Raw genomic sequence first — 7,137 nt, forward strand, 5'->3', positions numbered from 1 at the left:
TTTTATTCTTGAACTCATAATCTACTACCATCTGGTGCAGTTTTAAAAAATTCCAACGTTTTCCCATTATTTTATGTGTTTATTTTGTCCTGAAAAACCAAAAATAGGTATTTTCATTCCGTTCGGTATTTGTTCATTTTTGCTTACTGTTTTGTTGATAAGTTTAATTAAAACATACTAGTGATCTAATTGCTATTTTGTGGGTGTTTTAATTAGAACTTTGAGATAAATCATTGTGTGGAAAAAAGGCAAGAGTGTGTGAGCTTAAAAGAGGGTAAAAGTCGAAACAAGTGTGCAAACACGAGTGTCGAGTCCTTATTTGAGTGAAACACGTAAAGGAGTGAAATTGGTAAGGTCCTATTTTATTTCTATTGCATTATTATACTAACATGACAGAATCAAGAATGAGGAGAGGATATCCACCTTTGAGGATCAATGAGGAGGAGTCCGTAGCATTCCATGGCAATGCCCAAGCTACCGGAGTGGAGACCAAGTGGACATGAGAGCTGTTTTGGAGTCAATACAGTGGGTTAGTGCTCAAGTTGAGCATGTGAATCAAAGGATGGGAAGGCTAGAAGTTTCCCAAGGAATTCCGAACACAAGAAATAGGCAAGAATTGTTGAAATGTGGTGATCTTGCCACAATGTGCAAGGTAGTTCGGTTACACTTGCACTCTTTGTTTTGCAACATCAAAGACCAAACATTATTTATGTTTATGCATTTTATTTAATCTTGTAATGTTTAAGAACAATATCCTTTTTGTAATGCCCTAAGCCCATTATCTAGCTTAAGGCCTTTTTTGTCTAGTTGCTGGAATTGTATTTCCAGCAACATAAGTCCACTTCCTTGGATGCCGTTTGAAGTAGGTTTGGTATTTGGACCTGAATTTTGGATATACTAACCTAGATATGCAGAGGAAGCAGCAGCAAAAATAATGACCCAATTTGGAGCTAGGAAGGCTGAGTTAAGCCCAAAACAATCTGACCCTTGTGCAGTGTTGTTGCCCAGAAAACTAGACAAAACTGCCTCGGGTTTGATTACTTTTGAATGGGTAAATGGACTTTGTTTTATCTGGTTTTTGGGTAGAAAATAGTTTATTATTCAAAAAGGCTTCCCTCCAATTTTCAAGTCAAATGGAGCTGGTTTTCAAATTCAAATGCCTTGACAAGCTGAACTGCCCATTAAAGAAGGTTTCTTGCATGCCCAGCACATTGATTAGAGTTAGTTGAGGTAGTTTGGCTTGGTTGGTTACTTTTAATGCTTTTGTATTTATTGCTCAATATGGCTCAAGTCAAATGGAGCTGGTTTTCAAATTCAAATGCCTTGACAAGCTGAACTGCCCATTAAAGAAGGTTTCTTGCATGCCCAGCACATTGATTAGAGTTAGTTGAGGTAGTTTGGCTTGGTTGGTTACTTTTAATGCTTTTGTATTTATTGCTCAATATGGCAGCATGCCTTATTGTCTTTTTGATGTATTTAAAAGTATGAAAATTGAAACGAAAAACGTTGAGAAAGAAAATATTCAAAAAACAGATTTTGAAAAACAACATTTTTGGCTTTCTTTCTCTCATCTACAACATTTTGGTTTCTTCTTCTTCCCAAAAGCTAACAACCTTCTCAAGAACCCTAAACCTCCATTAAAACCAGAAACAAAACCTAAACAAACCCAAAAAAAAAAAAACAAAATCAAGAACCAAGAACCAAGAACCAACAACAATCATTCTTGACTAACACCTTGAATGATTATGCTCTAGGGTACAACAACATAAACCTACACCAAATTCCATCATGGTATCAGAGCATAGTGTAATTTCTTAGGACCTTGTGAGCTTTCAACCTAGACCATTTTATTTGTGAGAGGATCCCCCACCTAAAGCCTTCCAACCGAAACCAAAACCTCCCAAAAAGACAAGTTGAAAGTCACCAAAACACCACCACCCGAGAGCTTGTTCTTGTGTCCATTTTTCAAAACTTTTCAAAAACCATTTTTTCAAATGGCCTCACAATCCTTTGCAACCCCAACACCACCTAAGTTTGAAGGCCAAAACTATTCCATTTGGAGTATAAAAATGAAAGCCTACCTTCAAGCCTTTGGTTTATGGGAAGTCATAGAAGAAGGTTATGTAGTGGACGAGTTGAGAGCTAATGCAACCCAAGCACAAAGAAATGCACATGAGGCCGAAGTTGCCAAGGGGTTCAAGGCCCTCACTGCCTTGCACTCCTCCATGAGTGATTCCATTTTTACAAAGATAATGTCATGCACAAGTGCTAGAGAGGTTTGGATAAAGCTTCAAGAGGAGTTCCATGGAAATACTAGAACTCGGCAAATGCAAGTTTTAAACCTAAGAAGAGAGTTTGAGACCTTGAAGATGAAGGAGAATGAGCTTGTAAAGGATTTCATGGAAAGGATGCTCAAAGTGGTAAATCAAATTTGGGTCCTTGGTGAGCAATTGACCGATCAAAGGGTAGTAGAGAAAGTATTGGTGAGCTTACCCGAAAGGTTTGAAGCTAAGATTTCCTCCCTTGAAGAATCTAGAAATCTTAGTGAAATAACCTTGAGTGAGCTCATCAATGTTCTTCAAGCAACCGAACAAAGGAGAGCCATTAGAAAGGAGGAGACCATAGAGAGTGCATTCTATGGTGGCCACGGCAACAAAAAGAAGAATAAAGGAAGGAAGAGCAACAACACCAACCAAACCGGTTTTACAACCAACAACAACACAAACAACAACAAAAATGGATGGAATCAACAACAACAACAACAAAGCCATCAAAACCGAGGAGGGCATCCACCTTGCCCTCATTGCAAGAAGCTTGGACATCCACCATCCAAGTGTTTTTGGAGGCTGGATGCATCTTGTGAAAGATGTGGAGGAAAAGGCCACATTGCCAAAGTATGCAAGCAAAGGAGACAACAAGCCAATGTGGTTAATGAAGAAGCCGAGAACCTATTTGTGGCCACATGCCTTAAAGTCACAAGTAGTGGTCTCGGTTGGCTTGTGGATAGTGGTTGCTCACACCACATGAGTTTTCAAAAGGATGGCTTTGTGGAGCTTGACTGAAACTACAAAACCAAAGTGAAGATTGGTGATGGCCGGTTCATGAAAGTAGAAGGCAAAGGAGATGTGTGCTTGAACACCAAGGAAGGTACCAAAATTATAAAAGATGTGCTATATGTTCCTAGTTTGTGTGAAAACGTGCTTAGTGTAGCACAATTGGTAGAAAGAGGCTTTGCTTTAAATTTTGCAAAAGATGGATGTATCATATATGATGCTTGTGGTAATGAGCTGTTTAAGGTACCATTGAAGGACAAAAGCTATAGATTGGACCTAGTTAAGAATGAACAAGCCTTAAAAACCAAAGTGGAGTCCATTTCTCAACTTTGGCATAAAAGGCTTGGGCATTCTAGCTATGGTGCCATGAAAAACACCAATGCCATTGTGAAGGACATGCCAAAGATTGATGAAGATGATGTTTGGGATTGGACAAAGGAGGAGCTTCTTGTCCATGAAGATAATGCTCGGTTGGATGATGGAGAAGAAGAAACCAGTGACAATGACAATGAAGAAAATGAAGATGATGAGGAGGATGCACTTAAGACCATTGGAGCCGAATTGGAGATTGGAGATGGTGTTAGAGGAGAAAGGCCATTGCTTGAAATATATGAAAGGTGCAATGTTGCCTTGAGTGATCCTACCAATGCTCAAGAAGCTATGCAAAAAAAAGAGTGGATGGAGGCCATGCAAACCGAAATGGATATGATAGAAAAGAATGAAACTTGGTCTTTGGTTTCTAAACCTAAAAACAAGAAACCAATTGGTGTAAAGTGGATCTTTAGGACCAAGTTCAACCCGGATGGAACAATATGCAAGCACAAGGCAAGGCTTGTGGTAAAAGGCTATGCACAACAAGCGGGTGTAGATTATGAAAAGATGTTTGCACTGGTTGCAAGAATGGAGACCATAAGGCTCATCCTATCCATCTCGGCCTCAATGTCATGGAAGGTGTACCACCTTGATGTAAAGTCGGCTTTCTTGAATGGTGTGCTTCAAGAGGAGGTCTATGTCAAGCAACCCGAGGGCTTCATTGTTCAAGGACATGAGGACAAAGTCTACCATCTACACAAGTCACTTTACGGGTTAAAGCAAGCACCTAGGGCTTGGTATGGCAAGATTGATGGTTACTTGACCTACCAAGGCTTTACGAGGAGTCCAAATGAGCCAACACTATACATAAGGAATGAAGAAGGCATGATTGTTATCTCACTCTATGTGGATGATTTGTTGGTCACGGGTGAAAATGAAAAGAATGTGGAAATTTTGAAAAATGAACTTGAAAAGGAGTTTGACATGTCAAGCCTTGGTGAAATGAATTACTTCCTTGGAGTGGAAGTGATGCAATGCTCTAGGGGTATTTTCATATCTCAAGAGAAATACATCAAAGATCTTTTGAAAAAGTTCAACCTTGATGAATGCAAGCCAATGTCAACACCAATGAGCCAAGGAGGCAAATACAAGAAGGAGGATGGCACACCAAAGGTAAACCCGACCGTATATAGAAGCATGATAGGAAGTTTGCTCTATCTATGTTCATCAAGACCGGATATTATGCATGCCACATGTGTTTTGTCTAGATATATGCAAGCACCATCCCAAAACCATTTTGTAGGTGCCAAAAGAATTCTTAGATACTTAAAAGGAACACAAGACTTTGGAGTTTGGTATGATAGGCAATATGTGATGAGATTAATGGCCTACTCGGATAGTGATTGGGCTGGATGCTTGGATGATATGAAGAGCACTTCGGGGTATCTTTTCTCACTTGGTAGTGGACCATTCTCATGGAATGCAAAGAAGCAAGCAACAACCGCTCAAAGCACCGTCGAAGCCGAGTACATTGCTTGCTCTTCATGTGCAAATCAATGCATTTGGCTTAGGAAATTATTGGAGGACCTTGGTTATCCTCAAGAGGGTTCAACCATCATCAAATGTGACAGCACTTCAGCCATATAAATAGCCAAGAACCCCGTTCAACATGGAAGGACAAAACACATACCGGTGAAGTATCAACTCTTTGAGGGAGTTTGAAGAAAATGGAGAAGTAAGCTTGGAATATATCAAGACCGAAGATAACCTTGCAGATTTCTTCACCATGCCACTTCCAAAAGCAAGATTTGAGACCTTGAGGAAGCTTCTAAATATTTCAAGCAAGAACACCAAGGAGGAGTGTTGAAATGTGGTGATCTTGCCACAATGTGCAAGGTAGTTCGGTTACACTTGCACTCTTTGTTTTGCAACATCAAAGACCAAACATTGTTTATGTTTATGCATTTTATTTTATCTTGTAATGTTCAAGAATAATATCCTTTTTGTAATGCCCTAAGCTCATTATCTAGCTTAAGACCTTTTTTGTCTAGTTGCTGGAATTGTATTTCCAGCAACATAAGTCCACTTCCTTGGATGCTGATTGAAGTAGGTTTGGTATTTGGACCTGAATTTTGGATATACTAAACGAGATATGCAGAGGAAGCAGCACCAAAAATAATGGCCCAATTTGGAGCTGGGAAGGCTGAGTTACGCCCAAAACAATCTGACCCTTGTGCAGTGTTGTTGCCCAGAAAACTGGGCAAAACTGCCTCGGGTTTGATTACTTTTGAATGGGTAAATGGACTTTGTTTTATCTGGTTTTTGGGTAGAACATATTTTAATATTCAAAAAGGCTTCCCTCCAATTTTCAAGTAAAATGGAGCTGGTTTTCAAATTCAAATGCCTTAGACAAGCTGAACTGCCCATTAAAGAAGGTTTCTTGCATGCCCAGCACATTGATTAGAGTTAGTTGAGGTAGTTTGGCTTGGTTGGTTACTTTTAATGCTTTTGTATTTATTGCTCAATATGGCAGCATGCCTTATTGTCTTTTTGATGTATTTAAAAGTATGAAAATTGTAATGAAAAACGTTGAGAAAGAAAATATTCAAAAAACAGATTTTGAAAAACAACATTTTTTGCTCTCTCTCTCTCAACTACTACATTTTTGGTTTCTTCTTCTTCCCAAAAGCTAACAACCTTCTCAAGAACCCTAAACCTCCATTAAAACCAGAAACAAAACCTAAACAAACCCAAAAAAAACAAAACAAAATCAAGAACCAACAACAATCATTCTTGACTAACACCTTGAATGATTGTGGTCTAAGGTACAACAACATAAACCTACACCAAATTCCATCATAAAAGGCTTGGGCATTCTAGCTATGGTGCCATGAAAAACACCAATGCCATTGTGAAGGACATGCCAAAGATTGAGAAGATGAAAAGCCTATGTGATGTATGCCAACTAGGGAAATCCACACGGCTTCCATTCCCTAAAGCCGGTTCATGGAGAGCTAAAGAGAAGCTTGAGCTAGTCCATTCGGATGTGTGTGGACCAATGAGTTTGTCATCAATTGGAGGATGTAAGTACTTCCTAACCTTCATTGATGACTACTCAAGGATGTGTTGGGTATATTTTATAACAACCAAGTCACAAGTGCTTGAGAAGTTCACGGAATTCAAGAAGATGGTGGAAACCCAAAGCAATGCAAAGATGAAGTGCTTGAGAACCGACAATGGTGGAGAATATACAAGCTTGGCTATGGAGGATTTTTACAAAGAAAATGGAATGGTGCATCAATTCACAACACCATACACACCACAACAAAATGGTGTTTGTGAGAGGAAAAAGTTCAACCTTGATGAATGCAAGCCAATGTCAACACCAATGAGCCAAGGAGACAAATACAAGAAGGAGGATGGCACACCAAAGGTAAACCCGACCCTATATAGAAGCATGATAGGAAGTTTGCTCTATGTATGTTCATCAAGACTGGATATTATGCATGCCACATGTGTTTTGTCTAGATATATGCAAGCACCATCCCAAAACCATTTTGTAGGTGCCAATAGAATTCTTAGATACTTAAAAGGAACACAAGACTTTGGAGTTTGGTATGATAGGCAAGATGTGATGAGATTAATGGCCTACTCGGATAGTGATTGGGCTGGATGCCTGGATGATATAAAGAGCACTTTGGGGTATCTTTTCTCACTTGGTAGTGGACCATTCTCATGGAATGCAAAGAAGCAAGCAACAACCGCTCAAAGC

The sequence above is a fragment of the Ziziphus jujuba genome, chromosome 9 (genome assembly GCF_031755915.1).
Source record: "Ziziphus jujuba cultivar Dongzao chromosome 9, ASM3175591v1".
Taxonomy (NCBI): domain Eukaryota; kingdom Viridiplantae; phylum Streptophyta; class Magnoliopsida; order Rosales; family Rhamnaceae; genus Ziziphus; species Ziziphus jujuba.